At 39.1% G+C, this 25588-nt stretch overlaps 1 long non-coding RNA gene across 1 annotated transcript in view; it reads left to right on the top strand.

Annotated features, from left to right (window-relative positions):
- LOC132206032 (uncharacterized) overlaps nt 1–25588 on the top strand; it is a 310901-nt gene that overhangs the window by 243445 nt on the left and 41868 nt on the right. Inside the window, exon 3 of the long non-coding RNA XR_009442755.1 lies at nt 1549–1670. This is a non-coding gene — a long non-coding RNA (uncharacterized LOC132206032). The remainder of the gene's footprint in view (nt 1–1548; nt 1671–25588) is intronic.

Below are 25588 nucleotides of genomic sequence, written 5' to 3'. Positions count from 1 at the left end.
CTGCACTCCTCACTTTAACCCCCCCTGCTCCACCACCCCCCCCCCCATAACCATGACTCCCGTATGCATTGAAAATCTATCTAAGTGAGCTTTGATTAACTGAATCATCCAACCTCCAAAGTATTCTAGGGAAGAAGATTCCACAGACAAATTACTCTTTAAGAAAAATAATTTCTCCTCATTTTCAATTAAATGGGTGACACTTAACTTATAAAATCATTTCAGCTGTGGAGTGACCAAAGCCCTATGGAATCCCAATCTCCTAATAAATGAAAACATCTCATTCTCTTTTCCAATTGCCTGCTGCACCCCTCTGCTCACCCTCTATAATTAGACTGAATATGACTAAAGATCTCACTCCCTCAAATGTTTTCAATGCAGTGAGACCTTGTACAATCAAGCACAATCCTCACTGACCACATCCTCCCCCTTTTTAGATCCAGGTGACCACCCATAAAATTCTATGTGTACACCACTGGAGCTCATAGAACACTTGGTGTTGTCTTTCCTTGGAGATATGCAGAGATGACACGTGTTACTATGCCAGAAGAGAAGTTTTATTTATATTGCTATTAAAATGTCTGTTTTTTCATGCTTTCAGCTTTGTGTTTTTAGCATAGCTACTGTTTCACTGAAACCACATCAAGCTTGACTCATGGTACATCGAGAACAGCTAACAGACAAACATAATCAAACATTCAATGATTGAACAATTCAGTAGTGTACCTGGAACACTGAAAAGAAAGTGGTGATATTGAGCCCAATTTTTCACTCAAACTGTGTCCAAGACATTTTCGTATGTTATTAATCTAATATTCAAGGGTACTTTTAAATGTACTTTAAAATCATTTTTCTGCTGCTTCTATTTTTCACTGTTCTGTTCTATGGAGGTCGCATTGGTGTAGGCAGTGAATCAGCTGTAATTCAGTTGGTTGCATTTTCACCTCAGATGATTTTGGGTAAAGATGCAGCTGCAGAAACTTTGATCAAGGCTAATACAGGCTGTGTTCATCCAGGTCTACACCTTGTTATCTCTTAATACAGGCACCAACTAGTTTTCAATTTGGGTTTGTTCAAGTCCATTCAAGCCCTTTATGAAACAAAACCACTTAAGCCAAACAGGCAAAAATAAAGCTGAGTGGACTCAAAAGCAAAGATTTTTTTTCCCAAAAGGCCCAAATGGGCCTGAGCAGACCAAGAGACCCACTGAGTTTGGGGTAAAAGCTTCACCTTTAGATCCATTCAGGGCTGTTTAAGGCAAGTAAAGATTCTTTTTCCCAAAGGGCCCAAGATCAAAGTGTCTACAGGTCCATCCAGAGCTGCTTTCGGAAAGGCCTTCAGTTTTTAGGTCTTTTGGGTTTTTGGACATGAGGATAAAGGATAACTGACCTGTTGTACAGTTCAGTGCTGAAAAAATACTATATTGTCAGAGGTGCCATTTTTCAGATGAGATATTAAACTGGGGATCTTTCTATTCTCTGATGGAAATTTAATAGATTCCCTTACGCTATTTTAAAGATTACAAATATTCCTTTGTTCTCCTTTTAGACGTTAGTAGATATGGAGATCCAATGCCAGCAGTATCATTTTGGAGCTCAATGCTTTACTCAATGCCCTCTCTTAATTTCACACAGCATGGAGGACTGTCCAGCAAATGATACTTAAAGCAGGTTAGTTACAAGTTAGTTGATTTCACCACGATTCTAAATATGTTTGGTGTTTTCTTGTTTCAGGATTCAAACGTCTAAAGAGAATGTTATGGCAAATGTCAAGGCTTTGAGAGAAACCAGATCTGTTATTGCTCCCCTTTTTTTATTGCTTCTGGTTATATGTCTTTGCTTTAGTGGTGATCTGTCCAAGGGCAGGTACTCTGTTCATTTCCCCATTCCTTGTGATCTTGCGCATTTTGCAATAGAACTGCACAGTAAAAAAACACAGTAAGTGGATGCAAGAGAAAGGGAACTTCATTTAAAAAAAAGCTACCCTTTGGGACAGAATTCAAAGGGTTTATTTGGTTTAGTTCAGTTGGACAACCTACAAGAAGTGAGATATTCAGATATTAACTGCTTTGTTGTTTCATGAAGCCAGAAAGTGCGAATCAAATTAAAAATCACTTGCGTATGATTTCCATTTTGCCATATTGTGAAATAAAGTTGGTCATAATTTAAACTAAATTTTGCCCTGTCTAAGGTTAATTTAGCCTGCATTTAGATTGTATGGTGAAACACCCATGTAAATTGACAATCTGATTTTGGTCATGAGGGTGGTTTGTTGATAATTCCTCAAATTTTACACACTTTTAGGATTGTGTGAGACAGGCTCCCATTAAAGGAAAATGCACTGACTGATTTCAAAATGATGGGTACTTCCAACGTAGAGTATGTACCTTTAAGTAGATTTGAATTTGTAACAAAGCCTCATTAGCAGAATGCCCATAGCAGATCTGCTGAAATGAATGCCTATCTGAATTGTCTCAAATTATGTTGCATTAAATAAATATTATATTTTGTCTAATTATTCCTTCTAATACATTCCAAATAGTGTGGACAGGGAAGATTTTGTGTAAAAAACTGGCAGATAAATCCCCTTTGTTTAAAGACACATATCTAATGTATTTGCATAAAATGTGTGAACTATTTTAGTATATTTGAAATGATTACGAGCAGTAACAGTTTCATTAAAGTAATGTGCAAAGCAATTTTATGTGAATGGATAAACAGAACACAACCAGACATAAATGAAACTACTTAATGACCAAAGCAGCTCATTGAAGATTCCCAGTTAAAAAGCAGAACTGACTAAACTTTATTGCAGACATGAATTAAAAAATCTTTATTTTTAAATCCCTCCCCAGCTTTATTCCTTCTTAGCTAACCTTTCTCTTCCAATGCGCCATCCCAAAATCAGTCCACTCTGCGTCTCTTACTCCAGCACCTATGACAAAACTTCAACTAATCCAATCTCTTTTTTGTTCTCCACCTTCTTATCTTTATTCTAAACTTTGAAATCTGAATTGAACCTGTTGTGGAAGCTCTTGAAGTGCTTACAATGTTCTAATGATATCACAGATATGCTCCCCACTGGGCATAAATAGTGTAGTATGGATGGAGTTAGATTGGTGCATGAAACTGGTGGACAGAAGTACATCTGGAGATTAGTTTTTCACTAAAATGACAGTAAGATTAAAGACTGGCAACTCCCATGATACCATGGATATTCGTAGTTATTGTTAGAACATAGAACATAGAACATAGAACAGTACAGCACAGAACAGGCCCTTCAGCCCACAATGTTGTGCCGACCATTGATCCTCATGTATGCACCCTCAAATTTCTGTGACCATATACATGTCCAGCAGTCTCTTAAATGACCCCAATGACCTTGCTTCCACAACTGCTGCTGGCAACGCATTCCATGCTCTCACAACTCTCTGCGTAAAGAACCTGCCTCTGACATCCCCTCGATACTTTCCACCAACCAGCTTAAAACTATGACCCCTCGTGCTAGCCATTTCTGCCCTGGGAAATAGTCTCTGGCTATCAACTCTATCTATGCCTCTCATTATCTTGTATACCTCAATTAGGTCCCCTCTCCTCCTCCTTTTCTCCAATGAAAAGAGACCGAGCTCAGTCAACCTCTCTTCATAAGATAAGCTCTCCAGTCCAGGCAGCATCCTGGTAAACCTCCTCTGAACCCTCTCCAAAGCATCCACATCTTTCCTATAATAGGGCGCCCAGAACTGGACGCAGTATTCCAAGTGCAGTCTAACCAAAGTTTTATAGAGCTGCAACAAGATCTCACAACTCTTAAACTCAATCCCCCTGTTAATGAAAGCCAAAACACCATATGCTTTCTTAACAAACCTGTCCACTTGGGTGGCCATTTTAAGGGATCTATGTATCTGCACACCAAGATCCCTCTGTTCCTCCACGCTGCCAAGAATCCTATCCTTAATCCTGTACTCAGCTTTCAAATTCGACCTTCCAAAATGCATCACTCGCATTTATCCAGGTTGAACTCCATCTGCCACCTCTCAGCCCATCTCTGCATCCTGTCAATGTCCCGCTGCAGCCTACAACAGCCCTCTACACTGTCAACGACACCTCCGACCTTTGTGTCGTCTGCAAACTTGCTGACCCATCCTTCAATTCCCTCGTCCAAGTCATTAATAAAAATTACAAACAGTAGAGGCCCAAGGACAGAGCCCTGTGGAACTCGACTCACCACTGACTTCCAGGAAGAATATTTTCCTTCTACTACCACTCGCTGTCTTCTGTTGGCCAGCCAATTCTGTATCCAAGCAGCTAAGTTCCCCTGTATCCCATTCCTCCTGACCTTCTGAATGAGCCTACCATGGGGAACCTTATCAAATGCCTTACTGAAGTCCATATACACCACATCCACAGCTCGACCCTCATCAACCTTTCTAGTCACATCCTCAAAAAACTCGATAAGGTTTGTAAGGCATGACCTACCCCTCACAAAGCCGTGTTGACTGTATTTGATCAAGCCATGCTCTTCCAGATGGTCATAAATCTTATCCCTCAGAATCCTTTCTAACACCTTGCAGACGACAGACGTGAGACTTACCGGTCTATAATTGCCGGGGATTTCCCTATTTCCTTTCTTGAAGAGAGGAATTACATTTGCCTCTCTCCAGTCCTCAGGTACGACTCCAGTGGAGAGCGAGGATGCAAAGATCTTCGCAAGTGGCGAAGCAATTGCATTTCTCGCTTCCCAAAGCAGCCGAGGACAAATCTGATCCGGGCCTGGCGACTTGTCAATCTTAATGTTTGACAAAATTTTCAGCACATCAGCTTCGTCTATCTCTATCCATTCCAGCATGCACACCTGCTCTTCAAAGGCTTCATTCACTACAAAGTTTGTTTCTTTCGTAAAGACAGAAGCAAAAAACTCATTTAGGGCTTCCCCTACCTCCTCAGGCTCCACACACAAGTTCCCTATGCTATCCCTGATCGGCCCTACTCTTTCTTTGACCATTCTCTTATTCTTCACGTAAGTGTAAAATGCCTTTGTGTTTTCCCGGATTCCTTCTGCCAAGCCTTTCTCGTGCCCCCTCCTGGCTCTCCTCAGACCATTTTTGAGCTCCTTCCTTGCCTGCATGTAATCCTCTCTAGCTGAACTTGACCCTAGCTTCCTCCATCTTATGTAGGCTACCTTCTTCCTTTTCACTAGAAGCTCCACCGCTCTCGTCATCCAAGGTTCCTTAATCTTACCCCTTCTTGCCTGTCTCAGAGGGACATATTTACTCATCACTCTTGTATACTAATATACAATAAACAGTTCTGAAGAAGCCTAAACCTGAAGACAATTTGTCACCTTGCCTTTTCTTTGACCAGTTTACCTCGAATCCAAACTCTTGTGGGCAAAAGACCACATGACAAATGAAAGCCCATCATGTTGATCGTACATTCTGTCACTTCCTGGTAGCTCTTCCTGTCTTCCTGTTCAAATTTTCCTGAAGTGTTTTCATTATGTTGCATCACAAAAGGTTTCTTATAAATTACCTTAGTTATACATCATACCAGTATTCAAGATATCTTGTCTTTGCATATTCATTTAAAGCAGGATACCTATCAAACAAGTATGTAAGTGCACTAACTTTCTTGCTGAAGCTGATTTTATTCGACTGGAAAATGTGTCTGCATTGCTGTAAGCTGTCCATGAGATTCAGGGCATGACAATGCAAGGGAGGAACGTCAAAATTGCAGACTGACACATCATTTTATATTAACACCATCCATTCAACCACCTGAAGAAAAGCATGACCTCGTGTCACATTTAGTGCCTGGACTGGCAAAATGACACTTTAAAGCTGAAGATGGCTTAGAAGCTGCTGTCATTAATCAAACTGCCTCAGAAGAAGAAATCACTTTGATGAGCATCGATTTTCATTGTTCTCTGTACTGAGCTAGGCTTGATGGTAGTTTTATTTTTCATTTCATATTTCATTATTTTAGCCTTGAGCATTTATTTTAAATTTCTCATCTCTCCCTTCACCATCTCTTCCTTCTCCCACCTAATGTCTTTAGTTTCAATAATTCAATTCATTAGAAAAAAGATTATTAGCACACTGTAAATCAATGTTTCTGACATGTAAAACACTGTAAAGTCTGTAAATTATTCAATTTGACTAATCATATTTTCTGGTCCTTATTTTGCTCCAAAACAATTAGATCAGTTTAATGTGTCTTCTTGGATGCACTGATTGAGTTTAGAATCATTACCTTTAATGTTTTGTCAGAATTTTGAGGACTCAGGCTGACTCCAGAGTCCCTAATAATGGCGGATGGAAGCTGGATGTTCAAGTGTCTGCACCACTTTTGGCAGATCCCATTTTTCCAGCAGTGGGTGGGGGGGGGGGGGGGGGGGATGGTGGGTGTGTGCTGTGAATTACACAGGCAGTAACTCAAAACTCAGCAGACCCACATGATATTATTGCTGGGTTCACACAGTGTTAGAGTCACAAATTTATGGATAAGGCTAAATGTTGTTGAAGCACATATAAAATCCGTTAAATATCACATTCTCAACTATTAAAATCCACGGTCCTTTAAACAAGACAGAAACGCTACTGCAGCTATTCAGACTAAAATTTCTAACACTTGTTGCTGGTGTGAGATGACATGGGAACCTGGGGGTGTGAAGCTGGTGATAAAGGGCCCACATTGATTGTCTGAAACTTTAGTCCTTTGGAATTCATTCCCCCCAGACCATTTACCTTTTTTTCCCTCTCTTTCCTCAAATAAGGCACTTTGTAAACTCATCTCCTTGTCGAAGCTCGAAACCAAAGGGCTTGAAGTCAAATTTAGTCTCATCACTCCTGTGAATTGCTCTGGAACATGTTATCAGATTAAATGTTGTAGGTAAATTAAAGTTGGTGTTGCTTCTTGCGAGTGAACAAGTGAGACTAATATTGAGTTGAACATGATGTAAATTGAAATAGGAGTAAAGATTGAAGGTTTCAAAGAAATGTACTTGCATTTTGTTGAAAAGAACTTTGAAAGACAGTGGGTTTTACATTGGGCTGAAGTTTCAAACAATCAGTTCCCACCTTCCTGGTGAAAATCCAACCATACAGTTTCCATGTCCATTGTTCCAGACATTACTAAGGTATTTTGTTGATAATGCTAAGGCTAGCGTTCATCTGAATTACCCTGTCCCTCTTACTTTTGGGGTCTCAGTACAATGAAATATTTGTAAAAAATGCAATGACTGTTATATACCTTTTAAAAAAACACATCTGTAGAGAAAAATATATTGAGGACTCTATAGAGTTTTAAATTAACTTTAAAGTACATTGGCTATGTATTAGTTAACCTTGTGAAAAAAGGGCATGTAATAGATTGCACCATATGTTTTTTAATCCCAAAGGTATTCTGATATTCCTAAATTCCTTGCACTGTACTACCTTCTTGGAACAGTTGCAGTTGGCAAAACTTCCCTTGTTTCAGGTACTGGGCTGGATTTTGGCGCTTTAATTTTACTTCCAAGATATATGACTTTACATCTTCAAAATTGAAATATACTTGTCATCTATTTGCTCATTCTTCTCAGCTATCCAAGTTCTCCTGCAAACTTTTTCAGTTCAGAAATATCTCAATTTGCTGATGAAATGGTATTTTATGTTTCATTGGGAACAAATTATTCTTCCTGGTTGCAACTTCCAATTTCATTCTTGGTTTTTGGACGTCACTGTCACAGTTGGTATTTATTTTCTCATCCTTCATTGATCCAGATACAATAGAACGGCTTCCTAGATCATTTTAGGGGGCAGTTCAATTTCAACCATATTAGTGTGGGACTCAAGAGACATACGAGGAAATGTGGCAGATATCCAACTCTAAAGAATGTTAATGAATCAGTTGGATTTTTCAACAATATCTTAATTAGCTGTGTTATTATGTTTGCAGAGAGCAACTCTTTATTTCCAAATGTTATTAGACTGAATTCAAGTTAAAATTTGAACTGATGCTTTCTGCATTGCTACTAATGCAACTACATCACTACCTCTGTCAATTAGTCTTTAAACCCAGATTGTGACATGGTTCAGGCTGACATGGGGGAATTTCCATTTTCTATTGGTTTAAGTGTACAGTCTGAAACAAATTTCATAACATTTTCAGTGGACTCGGTTCTGCAACATTAGATATTTTTTATATTAAATTGAAATCCACCCCAGGGATTCTTGACGAATTCCCAGCGGAGAAGTGAATTAAAGTTCTGCTAGTTCAGTCAAGGGTGATGTCTTGAGATTAATGCCAAAGCTTATTGTTTGGTGAGGGTGGAAGAGCTTTACAGTTGCCACTAGTTATACTATACATGATGTTAGTGTATTCAGTGATGATATTGAGGAAATGCCATTCCCTTGCACTATTATGCTCACTCCAACCAGAATAAAGTAAAGTCACCATTATCTTCCCAGACAACATTACAAAGAAATGACAGGTAGTGGTTTAGCCTGGGGGGTCACCATCCCTCAGACGAAGAGAGAGATTAAGAAGGAGAGTCCTTCATGGTGACCTTAACTGGAATGAGAATTGAAATCATGCTGTGGACATCACTCTGCATTACTAACCAGCTATTGGGCCAACTGAGCTAAGTTGAGCTTCTAAAACCAGAATTAAATTTTTTGAAAGCCCTAAAGAATATCTTCCCACATCTTTGCAAGGAATTGCAAGGATTTGATTTACAATCAACTCTGCAGTAAATCTCAAAACTGCTTTTATGCCAATTGTCCAGTGAGATGATAGGAGTTAAAGCTTTTACAGAGGAAAATAGAATATGAAATGACTTCCATTCTTTCTGAGGAATATGTATAATTTACTTGCTCATGGAATCTGTCACCTTCTTAAATTCTGGACAGATAGCTTGCTATCAAGTAAAACTACAGAATGTCTAGCCATACACATATCAATACAAAAGCTCTGGCCTGCTCTGCTCTATGGGAAACAGCTTGCCCAAATACAGCCTCCACTATTTCAAAATGGCAAAATGAACATTGCTGAATTTGAGTAGCTCAGTTGATACTTATTCCTGGAGTCATCAATCCCATTCTTAACAGAGTATTTATGTAACTTCTTTTTAATTGTTCAAAGCTACTTTTATTTAAAAATCAATGTCCTTTCCAGCCAAGAGCTAAATTAAGCTATGTTTGACATGAATTATTTAATGTAAATTGAAAGAAAATGCAAAGGGCGTCAGAAAGAACAGTGAAATGAGTTCCTGACCGCTAGGTTTTAAAAATCGAATGTTAACAGCCTTTGGAGTTTGTTTGTTGTGCAGATGAGATATAAAATTGGACTAGTCTTAAATTAGTAATTTTACAAATTACATTTTGAGTCCTGTAGCTGGCAGCTATTCTGAAATCTCTCTATAGGAGAAATGAGGCAAATGAGTAATTCTGGAATTAAGGTCGAGAGTGACTTAAATGACCTGAAAGGATTAATTAATAGGATTTGCTGGTGGTGAGATATTACTAATTTCTAAATCTACTTGTTACTTTATAGCTGTATCCTCCCTAAACTTAATCAAATAATGTTGTATGTTCATATAATATCAATGTAACATTGTCAGTGCCTGCTAGCAGCTCATTGAAGAGCTTTGGTGTAAGTAGGTCTTCACAGACAATGTTGCCACAATGCACCCTACTTCTATGTGGTTGGGCTGTCTGTATCTAATCAAACTGTTGGCAAGGCTAAGAGTAATCCATGGTGGACAATAGAGAGTGGTCAGGTTCAATTAGTAACCCCAACTGAGATTTGCCTGGAGCGACATTCATTGTTCTGCAATATTAACTGGATGTCAGTTGTCAAGTAGGACTGAAAGGACTCATTACTGAAATGCCCCTGTTTGTACATTACTATGCCTGTAACAATGACAGTTACCAGATATATTATCAGATGAAAAGATAATTTACTGGCATAGAAGCTATGTGAAGTATTAGGACTGGAACTGATTTATGAGGTGATTCTCAGTCAGAAGGAAATTTTAAAGGTGCGTTACCTTTGTGACAAAATATTTGACAGCCCTTTTTTCTGCATGGCGATTAAGTGCAACCAGAAGAATTGCTTGTCATATTTATATAATGAAGACATGCATGAATGAAGCATTAAAGCTCTTTTATCTCAAACTGCACAATTTCTGTTGATATTTCCCATTGTCAGGCAGGGATCTGGAACACCAAGTCAAAGCTGACGCTAGCAAACCTTGTTTTCAAAGAAGTTAAACACAGGCCTGATCTGCCCTTTGAGGTGGATGCAAATATCTCATTGCATTATCTGATGAAGATTGGGAAGTTCTCTGGGTGTCTTGGCTAATGTTTACCTCTCAACCAACATCTGACCAAGGACTACCTTATTTTCCTGTCTCCCTGAGGAGGTCAGGGCTGCACAGTATGGATTGGCATTCCTGTGCCCTAAATAGGCAAACCATGAGGTCAATTAGAAGGTCATTTTTTTCTGCTGAGATTTTCAGCTGGTGGCAGAGTAGTATTGCCCCTATTTTTGATTTAGGATGCCTGGGTTCAAGTCCCACCTACTCCAGAGGAATAGATGCATTTCTGACTTGAAAACATCTCAAAAGAAGCAAGAAATGATTGCTACTTCTTCTGTTTTCAGATTATTCTGTATCTGCATCATGATAAATGCCTGACAGAATCCAACATTTTGCATAAATACATTGTTTCCATCAATACGGGCATACTGAAGCTTCTGAAAGAATATTTTCCAATCCAGTAATTGTAAAATCTCGCAGATAATAGCTCAAGATTAAGCATCAGCTAAAGGTAAAAATGAAAGCTGATTCAGGCAAAAATAAAGAAGACAGCTAAATTAAAGTAGAAATAATAATAGAAGATACTGGCAAACACTCAGCATGTCTGGCAGCACCCCTGGAGAGAGAGGCAGAGTTAACATTTCAGGTTGATGACCTTACATCAGAACTCCTCTGAAAGTGTTTTTTCAGCACTTTCTATTTATATTTCAGATTTTCAAGCTTCAAAGCATTTTGCTATTTCAAAAATAAATTGCAGTAGAAGTGGTCAAAAACATTTGTGAGAAGGAATACTGCAATTATTTTAACATTACCCAGAACAGCTACTGTCTCTTACCATGCAGAATATTAAAGAATACAAATAAGTTGAATTATAGTGGACAACTTTATCCCATTCGTTCTTTAAAAAGACTTTTCAGCAAATCTTGGAATTCCCACTACTGGCTTTCATATCATAGCATTTAGGTAACACAAGGTTCTGTTAAAATGTTCAAGCTGCAGGAAGCCATGCTTCAGGAGCAGTGGACAGTAAAATGCTGCCCACAAATTATGAGAGCTTGCTGTCTGTCCTTGCATGGAGCAAGATCACACATCCTAAATAAAATCCCAGTAAATTATTTCCAATTTCTTGGTAAAACCTTCACAGTGATGAGCTGAAACTTTTCATAGGAATTGGTGAAATGAAAATAAAATTACCTCCCTCTCAGCATTTTAGGTCTACTTACAGTAGATGATTGGAATTGGTTCAAGAAGGCACCTCACCACCACCTTCTAGGGCAATTAGGGACATGTAATTTAATGCTGGCCAGCCATCAATGCCATTGTCCCATGACTGAAAAAAAAGAGTGAACATGTCCATGGAGCGGTACAATAATTGTACAATTTTGTATGATGTTACAACCTGCTCTGTGAGTCTCTTGTGAGATTAAAAATCAGTCTGTTCCTTTCTAATTACTTTGTAAACCATGAAACCTTCTCAAGTAAGTCTCAGTAAATCCAAGAAAATCACCTTCTGAGCCCTTATAATGAGCAATGCTCCCCTGTTGGCTTTGGTTTTCTTTGGGCCCAACTTCTTATATGCGCCTCAAACAAAGTTAGAGCAAGGATTTGCAAGATAGGCATGGGGCTGTTGTGAGTGGCATAAATTCCCTTTAACTTGACAGGATGTGGCCTGGCATTTTTTTGTAACTGTTTGCCAGCTGAAAATTGGAGGCTGAATCATAGATCATATAATCATAGAATCCTTTCAGTGTGGAAACAGGTCCTTCGGTCCAACAAATCCACACTGACCCATAGAGCATCTCACCCAAACACATTCCCCAAAAAACACACCTAATCTACAAATCCCTGAACACTATGGGCAATTTAACATGGCCAATTCACCTAGCCTGCACATCTGTGAATAGCAAGAGCAGCAGAATATCAACTGACAAGATGTCGCTGGCCAGAGTCAGTGATTGGTCCTTTTAGATTTTATTATCACGTGTACTCAAGTACAGAAGTATAGGAGTTCAGTGAACAGTGTCTAATGTCACCATACATGGTGCCATCTTAGGTATCAAGGTGTCTAGGTACAAAAATAGTAAGAGAAACAAGAACTAAAAAGTTAAGTATTACTTCATAGAATAGTAGAAAAATAAAGCATAGGCAATAGTTTACATTAAAGCCTTTCGTAGAGGCACAGGGTTACAAGAGGGTCCTAGCCTAGAACAGAGTGATTTTCAAGTATTTCTTGCAGTGGCCAAAAAAACATTTCAGCTTTCCTGGCCCCATTGGAAAAATTCAAAAAGGCTGGCAGAGCACATAGCAGCCATTTCTTGACAGCATCATCAAAGCCTGCTCTGCATATATATTACAGGCCCTGCCAGTTTCCTTGGGTATCCTTGCAGATTGCAATTCAATGCTGTGTGATAATGGTGTGAAATAGGTGTTGGTGTTAGGATCACTTTATCTGTTAGCCCATCTGGCTCCCACTGAACGGGCAAGTTTAAAATTGTTCTGTTTTTCACTAGGCTGAGAAAGTCTGTTCCATGATGACTCGTTGGTTCCTGTCAAATGTTATTCTCAAAAGTTTATTTCCACTCAGCTTTCAGGAATCTGGCAGCATCCCATGCTTTTCATTTTGGCCAACAAAGTGGCAACTCACATTCTCCCAGCAAACAGGTTTGCCAAACTAATCAATCCAATGGTTTGTCACATTTCCATGGAGGTGGATTCTTACCACGGCCAATTGGCTTAAATGCCAACTCAGTAACACACTCTATGCCCCAGGATATCCTTGTGAGATTGTTGGAGAAGGGCTTCAGACTTGTAAAACATTTTCATCGGTCGAAGGCATGACTTTGCAATCTTAAGAAGTGATTGATTTTGCTAAACAAAGAGGTATACACTGAAATACAGTGAATGCTGGCAACCAGAAACAGATGGAGAGAATGCTGGAGAAACTCAACAGGTCTGGCAGCATCTGTAGAGAGAGGAACAGAGTTAAATTTGCGAGTCCGGTGTTACTGTTTTTTAAAACTGAAGAAGCATGCACTAAGACATTAGCCTCAAGATTATGCATCCAAATCTTGAAAAGGTGCTTGAATCCAGGCCATCAGTCATGGATTAGTGGCAACACATACATTTGAGTGGGTGATCGTTTGAATCCTGTTCCAGAGATTGGAGTCTAATTAGCCAGGCTGATATAATTTAGAACAGAGGGAGTAGTGCATTGTTAGCAGTACTATTTTTTCAATGAAACATTAAAATCATGGTTGTCAGAGGATGTAAAAGATCCTGTAACAGCAGTTTTTCAAAGAAGAATGGAGGAGGTCACCTGTGTCCTACTCATTAGTTGACCTTTGAGAAACATCACTGAAACAGATTATCTGATCATTGTCACATTGATGTTTGTGGGAGCTTGCTGTATGCAATGTGGCTGCTGCATTTCTAACATTTTGGAATATCCCTGGGATCAGGAAATGTGCTGTACTAAAAGCAAATTGTCTTTCAAAAGAGATGATTGGCTATATTTTGGAAAAAATATAGTTTGTCAGCAGCTCAAATGCTCCCGTCTACATGTCCTCAGTTTTGGACATGCATTGCAGGGGACATACGATTGGGATTGGTTCCATTGCAAACCAAATTACAGAAAGCACCACTTCTGAACCTTAACCACAAAAGGTGTGAATTTCCCACTCTCTCTATCGTAACAAGGTTTGAAGCAAAGAGGACCCAAACATGAGAAAAGAGGAGCAGAAATAGTTTTTCACTTTTTGAAAATTGCCCAACTGTCTGAGTTCATTATGACTGATGTTTTACTCACAATGTCTTCTGAGAGAAAAAAATTAAAGCCATTTTGCAATTCTTTAAAACTGTACTCTCTAGAGATCTTTAAGTGTGCCAAAAACCTCAGAGAAAGCAAACTTAAAATGTGATATCATTCCAAACCAATAAAAAAATGTACTATTATAAAATCTATCTGTTTAAAAGGCTCCAAATCTGAAATATTGGCAGGACATTGATTGTAAACACAGCTGCCACCAGCCTGCTTCATAATTAGGGCAACAGAGCTGTTCTCAAATTAGTAGCTTCACGATCTTCAGGATTTATTGCAAAAAATGCTAAATACACAGCATGAACAAAGTTACCACTGTTGTTAAGGTGTTATATCATTGCACCTAGCCATTTAACAGATCCTCAACCATTCAGGTAAAATTTCCTGATGGAATTCTGCACTACCACAGCACAACTTTGTTTGTTGACAATGGACATTCAGGCACATTACTGGCATTTTTCCTTGGAAGTACTGCTTGACAAGGCTTCTGACGACTGTGTCATAGTTAGAAAATGACTCATTGTTAATATCGGCTCAACATTTATCACAACATAACCTTCAGTTACTAGACATTGCATCAGCTTCTCAAGCAGTATACTATTGATTCTGCAGCTCAAAGAAAGTGCCACGTGTGCAATCAATGGTTCATCACATTTGAAAGAAGCCAGCAATGGGCACCTTGGCTCTCTTAGCCAATTGTGACCTGAACAATCTGTATTGCTTTTCTGTAAAGCGTATTAGTGATTGCACAAATGCACTTTTGTGGTGCTGCTTGGAGGTGCCACATAAACAAATAAGAAGTATATGTATTTATACATGAATTTCTATTCTGCTGGGCAAGTTAGATCTGGAAAGGATGGAAAAGCTACAAATAAGGATCATAGTTTAAAAAATAGGGCCATCCATCTAAGGCAGTGATGAGGAGAAGATTTTCTCAGATGGTCATGAATTGTTGGAAATCTCATCCTCATAAATGGTAGAAGGCAAAGTGAATATTTTTAAGGCAGGGGTGGATAGATTCTCAATTCGCCAATAGGTGGGAAGGGTGGCATAATCAGATCATTGTGACCTAATTGAATGGTAGAGCTATGGATGGCTTCTGCTTCAAATTTATATGTTTTCATGTCCCTACTTGAGGTTTGAAAGGACCCAGCAGCTAGGAATTTCAATGCTGTTGTGATCTTCAGCACCATAGGCATGGCGCTTCCTCCCAAATCATTTGGCTGTAGATCTGCCTGCAGGAGATGGCAGATGAAGCTGTCTCCAGCACTGCTTTGTTACTTATATGCAAGCAGCTGCAATACCTTTAGTACACCACCACTCATTCATTTACTTAATCTTTGGTTCCCCTCTTGATGTTCTGCTTGTTTATCCATAGTTTTGCCCCTCAGCTTCATGTCTCTGGCTCTGTTGGCATTGTTCATCCATCATCTTAACCTGTGTAAAACAAACATAGCTGCTTTAATAAACTGGTCAAATATCAGATATGGAAGTACTGTGCTGTGAAACTATAGGGGAAATGAGATTTATATTTCCCAGTTATAACTTTGACACTCTTTGAGCAGCTTGATGAGGGCCCATCTCTTGCATAACAGCCTGCCCTACAACCACCATGACCCACAACTGGTTCTCTCCTTTGTGATGCTGCCCTCTGCAAAATATTTGTAGCTTTGATTTTTACATTGTACTAATCACCACATGCATGGAGAGCAAAGGGTGACTTGATGATTTCCGTTGTCCTTATGATACAACCCTTATAATCTATGGTCTACACAAATGGTTCCATTGCTATGTCTTACCCTTTGAGATACTTGGGTTTGTGAATGTTCCAGTATATCTGCATGTGGAATAACCGTCTCCAGTATCATTACCACCTGTTCTTTCTGAAGTGCCCTTCTTGTCAAAGTTTGATGTATGACAAAGACATGGTTGGGATGTTTGAAGCTGAAAGAGCTTATTTTCCTATATTCTGTATTTTTCAGTTTCTGTTTTGATTTCGTCAGTTGGTTGTGCCTATGCTGTGAGTGAACACAGCAAAAAGATCTTAGGTCCTTCCCATTTCCACTGCGCAATCTCTCAAAGGTCGAATTTTGAAAACTGATTTAGATAAACACGGCCATTGTATATGTCCTTCTTCTCCCCCTAGAATACACTTTTCACCTCATAACTGCAGGCGGCCTTCTCCTTTCATTTGGTGTTCCTTCTGCTCTTCTTCAGTTTTCCCCTGTGACTAATGACTTAACTTGTCTGCCCAAGGTATTTATTATCTCTCCTGATATTCCTGCTCTTCCCTGATCCCACTCTCACCCAGATTACCACACCCAAATTTACCCTAACATCAAGCCAATTAACTGACTAAGATTGTTCTCCATCCTTATTGCATCTAATTACCCATGTATGTTCCCCACCCTTAATATGTAGCTTGCTCTTCATTGTTCTCTTGCCTCTATCACAACAACTCTCCACTCTACATTGCAATTAGTTTGCTCCATTTCCTAGAATCCTTTCAGCACCCTTACCAACCGCAGATTAAGTGTTCTTTTCACTTCACACACCTTTCTGTAAACCTTGTCTATTGAATCCCCCTTTCTGATGGGCTCCCCGTTTCAACTGAATCCATTTGAGTCAAGTTTTCTAGTATCAATCCATGTGGCTGCCTTGGTCGGGAAGGCTAATGGGCCCAGCCAACCTTCCTCCTTTACACCATAAGCATTTAACTACAAAGAAGTATAAATCCGTATATCCAGTAGATACAACAAGGTTTCAACACTTACACTGTAAATGTTTACACAAGAAATAGTTTGATTATAAAGGAATCAAGCAACATGGGAAGGTTGTACTCACTAGAGCTTGAAGAACTGCTGTATTCATGTCTTGCATATGAAACCAGGTTTGTGCACACATGTTTCTCATTTTTGGCAAACAAGAGTGAGCTCAAAAATATCATTCCAAGAGACTGGGATTTTAAAGAATATTCATGAATTGTTAATGAATGCAAAAGAGGCAAAGCTGGCCGACCTGAAAACTTCTGAGAATTTAATTGTAAAACTTTACCAATCTCTTGAGAAATGGAATCTTGCATCTTGCCCAATTAAATTTCCATGTCTACCTGTCTAAAGACTCTAGACGACCTGAGGAATTCTGTCCATTGTTTTAGGTGTGACATTTTAATGAACAATATTAAATTATCAGTTTCTCTTGTTACAAATGCACTGACACCTACAGCAGTGATTTTCATGGGGCCTCTCTACTGTCTGATAATTCCTCCATTTGATCATACAACATATGTGAGACTTGATAATGAGTGCCAGTAGCTTAATACGCTGCAGTGGCATCACTGCACTGGATTAAGCAATCATCAGTCAGTACACTTGCTATCATTGGATAATGATGATATTAAAAATTCTCTCTGTTCTTTCCCTCTCTGCCAGGGACCAATTATAATTTGTTCCCATTGTGACCAGCTAGTTCAGGTGTGTCTCAGGATGAAGACTTGAACCTCCTTGGTCCCACATTGAGCTATCAAAGACAGCTAAATGGCTGATGCTGATTGGATTGACTTACTATCAGCACACTTAACAATTGAATGCAGCCGATAAGAAGAATAGATAGCTGTGACACCAGCAGTTTAACAACTCTTAATTCACTAATTTGGGTTATTACAGAATAGTTAGATTTACAGATATCCCTGTGCATCTGAAATAATGTGATTTCATGAGGAATAATGTGGTTTCATCAGGAAAATGGAATTAACCCCCTACTTTAAAAACCATTTACAACTCTACCATGATATTGCAATCATTTAATAGCTGGAGATTGTGTTGCTGGCTGGTGGAGGAGGGAAACACAGCTCAAGGTCATGTCCTGAGAACATATGAAACAGGTGGGCTGTTGACATGTTTGTCAATTTTAAAAATTCATTCATTGGAAGTTGGTGTTGCTGGTTGGATTGGTATTTTTTACCTTTCCCTATTTGCACTTGAAAAGTTGCTGGTGAACTGCCTTCCTGAATCGCTACCACTAAGTACGGCAAGTTGACCCACAATGCCATTAGGAAAGGAATTGCAAGGTTTTAACCTGGCGACAATGAAGGAACGCTGATATATTTTCAAGTCAGGATGATCTGTACTCAAAGGAGAACTTGTAAGTGGTGGTACTCCCATGTATTTGCTGCCCTTATCCTTCTAGATGGAAGTGGCCCTGAGTTCAACATCCTGAAACTGAATGAATTAAAATAAGCTGACACTGTGAAGGCACTACATGCCACAGTTGGTTAACACTCGTCCCTCACTGATAAAGTCTATGTTTAAATTCAGTCCTAACTTGTGAGACAAATGTTGTCCGTGGCTGTAAGTTCTTAGGAGAATGGTGATTTCTAAAAAAAATCTTATTTGATGTGAGCTCTGATTTGCAATCTTACTCGGAAGACTGGATAAAGTGGTGCAGTAAGTGGAAAAAAGGACACAACAGTAATTACTAGTGCAAGGTTGGCTCAATCTCCTGGAGTCAGAAGCTTGAGGGTTCAAACTATGTTTTAGGAGTTAAAAATATGATCTTGGCTGGTACTTCAATATGGTGCTAAATTGCCACCCTACCATAAACTGTGAATGTGAGAAGAAACATATGCATGTTAGGTATATGTCTTGATTGATAGAGTTTGATGGGCTCGGGATGCATTAAGCAGTTTCTGATGCTGTTGGTACCGTAGTGGGATATGATTTTTGAAGACACATTCACTATCCTAGACTATTCTTTTGAATTAATGACATTTTGTAGTCTGGCATCTAGGTGCCCAGTGCTCAGCTCCTGGACTTGAGTTGCAATGGTTATCTTGTCTCAATGTCTTCTGAAGGTTTGTTTGGAGGATCTTTTGGCACCCTGTAAATAAAGAACATCTCTTCCCTGTGCCATTGTGACCAAGGCCTCTAGTGTAGCATTGGAAATTTAAAATCCCACACTCTCTCAAATTGTGTTTGCATTCAGTGTTTCTCAATTTAGAATCAGTTGTAGAAAATCTTTCCAAATTTTGCTATAGCTTCAATTCAGCATCTTTGTAAGAAGTACTGGCTGAGTTAAAATAGTGCAAATAACTGTAACTGATGTTAATTAGGCAGCAGCGTGAAATTAGTTTGCAGCCTACATCAATGGCAATAGATGCAGTTGAATCCTGTATTGCCATCTTTGTTACAACAAGGTGTAGAGCTGGATGAACACAACAGGGCCAAGCAGTATCAGAAGAGCAGGAAGGCTGACGAGTAGTGCCTAGACCCTTCTTCAAAAATCTTTGTGTTAATTTTTCGGGGCAATCATTTTATTTCTTGGTTCTGCACAATTGCTGGTAACACTAAGTTGTAGTCACCATATCTCATAATTCCTTCGCTGCCTCTAATTTGTCACATAACTCATCTGGCATACAACATTGGATGACAAGAAATTTCCCCAACACAATATTTGAAAGGTTGAAGCCATTGTCTTTAATCCCTGTTGCAAACTTGGTTCTATGACTATGATATTCCATCCTTGACAATTGTATGAAACTAAGCCAGACTCTCAAACTTAGGGCTGTGTTTGATACAGAGATATACTTTCAACACATCTCTGTGCTTTCAGCAAAAACTGCATGTTTCATTTTCAAAACCACATCCAAACTGACATACTTGAGCTCATCTTCTATGTAAAATTTAATCCATGCCTTTTTTAAAAATTATTTCACAGGGCATAGGTACCACTAGCAAGGCCAGCATTTGTTATCCATCTTTAATTGCCCTAGAACCAGTGCCTTGCCTAGCCTTACTAGAGGGCAGTTGAAGGTCATACACATTGCTGTGTGTCAGGATTGCGGAATTGAGAAACACAAAGTACAAACAAAATTTGAGAGAATGTGGGATTTTAAGTTTTGAATGCTACACTAGAGGCCTTGGTGATGATGGCACAGGAGAGAGATGTTCTTTATTTACAGGGAGCCAAAATATCCTCCAAACAAACTTTCAGAGGACATTGAGACAAGATAGCTATTGTAACTCAAGTCCATTCATGATCCAGTTTTTTTTTAACGTTAATCATTTATTGTTTCATGGTTACCATCACTGACACCAGCTTTATATTCCAGATTTTACTAGTTAAAGTTCCACCAATTGTTATAATTGTCCTTAAACCCATGCTTCAGAACACTATTATTGACCTGTAGGTTACTAGCACACTCACATTATCATACACTATAAACTTTTGCCAATCAACACCTATAAGACTTGACTATTCCAATGCTCTCCAAACCATTCTCCAGTCTACCATTCTACCCAAACTTGAGCTCATCCATACCTTAGTTCTCAAATATTAGTTTGCTTTCAGTTTTGATCACTCAGCATCTTGCACATGCTGTCTACCATGACTCCTTGTCTAACAAGGCTTCATTGTTAAAACCTTTATTGTTCTTTTTAAACCTCTCCATTACCTCATACCTTCCCATTCATGTAGTCTCTTTCAACTCTACCAACTTCTAGATTATCTAACCTCCTGCATTACTGGCCTTTTGCTTATTCCCAAATTTAATTGCTTCACCTTTAGCAGTCTGCTTACAACCTTTACCTTAGCTTTGGAATTGCCTCTGAAAATATTTCTGTCCACTTTAAACATGTTCTGTAAAACCTATCTCTTCGAGCATGCCTTTGCTCCTCTGTCTGAAAACCTCTTATGGCTCAGTACCAAAAATGGTTTTAATATCACTTTTGCTAAATTCACTATGATCAAGGCACTACATGAATGCAAGTTGCAGCCTTTTGGTTGAGATGTTAAACTAAACTCACTCACGAGTGCAAAAGATTTCAGGGCATTACAATAAAGAGGATCTAGGGGAGTTTTTCTTCATGCCTTTGTACCTATTATCAGCATCAGCAAAGAGGATTAATTGGTCATTCTCATAGGCTATTTTCAGTACATAAATTTGCTGCTATTGTTTCCTACCATGTGTCAATGACTGCTTCAGGTTCCTGGTATAAACACAAGCCCACCTTTCCAGCCTCTATTTCCCAATGTTAACAACATTCACCTTGAGTGAAACGTCCACCCCCTCTCTCATAGAAACTCATAGTAAAAACTGCAGAAAAAGAGCAAATCTCCACAGTGGTTTGCCATATCACTTGGAAACACCTGATCATTTTCTATTAAGCTTGGATCAATCGGTAAGAGATGTGTTCACGATTGTGAATATAATGCCCTTTGGCTCCAGTAAGAGTCACATGAATAATAAGTAACCCAGCCATGGAAATACATTTATCAGCATATTAGCATTCAGTAGGCTCCTGCAGAGAGTCTCAAGGGAATGCTGCCCAATATGTACAGAGCCTGCCAAGCGAAATAAACCAAGTACATTTTAAATCATTCTTTTGATTTTAATTTGAATACATAATAATTACAATTCAGGCCACAGAGGCAGAGAAAGAGGAGCTGAAGTGCCAAATTAAACTGTCAACTACTTGGAGGCTGACTTGCTGTATTGTATACAATGGATTCACAATTACTTTTTAATTATTGTTTGTTTGCAACTAGGAAAGGCGACAGCATAAAATAAAGAGTAATATTGTTTTAAAATGGCAAACGTCACATGAGATTGCACAGAATACATTTAAGGCTCTCAACCTGTTTGCATTTCAAGCGGGACCAGTTATTAACTTTTCATCTCCTGTATTTTGTTTTCATCCATGATAACAAATCAGTCATGTTTATTGGTTTCTGGACTATATTTGAAATGTAACTAAACATGGTTCATCACTTTTTTCAAAATCATTAACTTTAATGATGGATGAAATTGTGATGAACTGAATGTTTTCAAAGAAGGCCAAAGTAGATCATGAAGTTTTACATCACAGAATGCAGTTTATACTCTAAGTGATTAAAATTGCAGGATTATGAGCTCAGAAATAGGCCAATCAGCCCAAAAGGTCTATGCCAGAGTTTATGCTGCACATATGCCTTCTTTCACCTTACATCTAACCCTGTTGGCATATTCTCCTTCATATGTGTATCTAATTACCATTTAAGTGCATCAAATAACATTGAAAGAGATCATTAAAGGTAGTGTATAGAACTCTTGGCTCTGAATCATCAGATTATAGGTTCAGGTCAGGACACAAAATTCATAAACAATGAGGGGTATGGATACAATTAATTGTAGTTGTCTTTTCCCTAAGATGGGGAATTTCCATACTAAGGGGCATATGTTTGTAAGTTGAGGGGTAAAGATTTAAAAAAGACCTGGAGGCAAATAGTTTACACATAAAGGGTGGTTTGTATGTGGAATAAACTGCCTGAGGAAGTGGTGGATGTGGGTACAATATTAATTTTTAAAAGACATTTGGATAAATAAATGAATAGGAATGGTTTGTAGGGATATGGGCCATGAAAAGGCAGGTGGGACTAGTTTAGTCTGGGATTGTATTTGGCATGGACTGGTTGGACCAAAAGGTCTGTTTTGATGCTCTATGACTCTATGTCTATGACTATGACTATGTAAGGGAATGCTGCACATGCTTAATCTTTTGAAGAAATCAAAGTCCCGTTTGCCCTCTTAGCTGAACGTAAGGATTCATGTAGTTGTATTCCGATGAGCTGGCCAAGTCTCCCCAATCTCCTAACTAATATTTAACCCTCTACTAAAGCAATAAGGAAAGGATTATGCTCATTATGCCATTTCTCTTTATGAAACCTTGCTTTGTGAAAATTAGCTGCCTGATTTCCTGCATTACAAAGTTACTGGACTTCAATGGTAACTCATAATTGACTCCATACTGTTGAATTATCCACTGTTCATGAAAAGTACAGAACAAATGCAAGTTTTTAGTTTCTTATTGGACTGTCTTGCTAAACATGGTAGTGAGTTTCACATTCGAACCACTGCATGAGTAAATCGACTTTTTAATTTATTTTTGTGGATTTCAACACTAACTTGGAATGATTTTGTTATACTTGCATTTATCTTACTATGATTTCCATTCACTCAGCATGCTTATTGTCACCTTGACATGCTGGTGATGATCTCAAAGATGTTATTGGTAAGTTGATTAAGTACAATAGTGCAGCAACTCATGTTAACTGTTTACAGCCTGGAGCAGACTAACTGGCAACAATAAGCACAATTGGTCTCCTTGTTGGATGTAAATTTCATAACATTAATTGCAGGATCTATGCAGCATGCATTATTTCACTTTTTGTCAATTTAACAATAGTGCAAACGTGTCCTCAACTTCGTGGGTTTGATCTTCTTGTGTTGTTGTCACAGTCACGATGGTTGAATTGGAAAACCTGTGGCACAAGCCAGTTGGTGAAATAGAGTAGAATTTCTACAGTGTGGAAGCAGGCCATTCCAAACAGCATCCCACCCACCTTAATCCAAGTAATCCTGCACTTCCCAAGGCCAAACCACCCCATCTGTACATCACTGCACACTATGGGCAATCTAGCATGGCCAATCTACCTAACCTGCACATCTTTGGACTGTGGGAGGAAACTGGAGCACCCGGAAGAAACCCATGCAGATGTGGGGACAATGTGCAAACTTCAAACAGACAGCCGCCTGAAGATGAAATCAAGCCTAGGTCCCTGGCGTGTGAAGCAACCGTGCTAACTACTGAGCCACTGTGTTCTTATCAAATAAGATCATTCTTTATCTTGATAGTTGGTTTATTCACAGGATACAGCATTACAAATCCCTGTTTCCTAACTACTATCCCAGAGTTATGGTCTTTCAAAAAGCAACAAATTATACCAAACACAAGGCTGAATGCCGCTTGAAGGCCACTGTAACAATTTAAAATTTCAAAGGAATCTTGACGCAAATCAAATTGTCATGCTGAGGTTAATGATGCACCCCAGGCCCCTGTAATGCCTACTAGTCACAGAAAACCTAAAGTGTGCTTTACATTGTATGCTTCCTCTCTTGAGTCACCCTAACACAGATATAACTAAACATTAAACAGGCTATTGAGTCAAGCAAACCCCACTGTGCACTGCTGCCTGACCACTTGGGCTAGGCTCAAGAGTAGATCCATGAGCAAGACCTCTGACATACTCATCCTACAGAGTGACCAAAGATCAGGAGGGTGGGCCTGAAACGGAAACAAAATTTAAGAGATATCCACTTCAAATCGTGAAACAAAGACTGCAACCTAATACACCCAGTGTAGACATGGCCCACAGACTCCTCCCAAAGCTACAGAAAATCCCAGGTAGCTTAGCAGGATGTGAACATACGGTTACTCTGTAATTTATTCTCCAAGAGACCTGCTCCCCAGACACTCTTTCTAGATAAGGCCTCCATCCTGCCCTTCCCTTTCCTATTCTTTTCTATGTGGCCACTTCTTTTTTTCCCTAATCATGTTCAACATGTGACTTTCCTTTACTCTCGCTGATTGTGATATTGTTTATACAACACTGTGTGGAGTTTGCACATGCTTCCCATATAGACGTGTGTTTCCTTCAGGTGCTCCAGCTTCTTCCATGTTAAATTGCCCATAATGTCTAGCGATGTGCAGATTAGGCAAATTAGCTGTGGAAAATGCAGGGTAGGACTGAGTTGAATGCAGGGTCAGTGGGCAAAATAGTCTGCTTCCATATAGTAGGGATTCTATGATTCTAACAGTATTAATGCAGAAACAGTACTGTCACAAACCAAGTCATCTGAACTGTTCTTGGAACTCATCTTAGGCTTCAAAACCTTTGTGAAACTTTGCTTTTCTATTCGCTGGAACCCCATGGTAGAAAGTAGATTATTTGTCTCATCTCACCTCAAAGGTTTCACATTGACATAGCATATCTCTTTGAATTGTTTCAGGGATAGTAGGAACTGCAGATGCTGGAGAATCTGAGATAACAAGGTGTAGAGCTGGATGAACACAGCAGGCCAAGCACCATCAAAGGACCAGGAAAGCTGACGTTTCGGGATCCTTTTCTGAAGAAGGGTCTTGGCCCGAAACGTCAGCTTTCCTGCTCCTACGATGCTGCTTGGCCTGCTGTGTTCATCCAGCTCTACACCTTGTTACCTTGGAAATGTTTGTTTGCTTCCTGCCATTGCCACCAAAACAGCCTAATCTTAGCAGAGCAAGGAGTTACTATTGTATTTGGAGGACATGAGATGATCAAAGAATTGGTACCTCAGCAGCCAGATGGGGATATAAAAATTGTTAGTGCAAATTACCATCCATTATCACTGCAAATCAACCAGCTGCTTCAGCCTCCATTGTGGCTTTGATCCTACCTCTCACTATTAGTAGAATTATGATTTACACAAGTTTGCAGACTGAATTTAAGTGTCACCTATGGTTCAATTGGTATTATGCTCACCTCCATGTTCAACAATCTAAATCCCGGTCCAAAGCCCTGAGCTTAAAGCTGAGACTGGCATACTAATTACACTGTTTAAGTTACTTTTTTTTGGATGAGTTGCTTAAGTGAGATTTTTTTCAAATGAGCACAAAAGATATA

The sequence above is a fragment of the Stegostoma tigrinum genome, chromosome 28 (assembly GCF_030684315.1).
Source record: "Stegostoma tigrinum isolate sSteTig4 chromosome 28, sSteTig4.hap1, whole genome shotgun sequence".
In the NCBI taxonomy this organism is placed as follows: Eukaryota; Metazoa; Chordata; class Chondrichthyes; order Orectolobiformes; family Stegostomatidae; genus Stegostoma; species Stegostoma tigrinum.
Note: the sequence above shows the minus strand (reverse complement) of the source record. Positions and strands in the feature narration are given on the sequence as shown.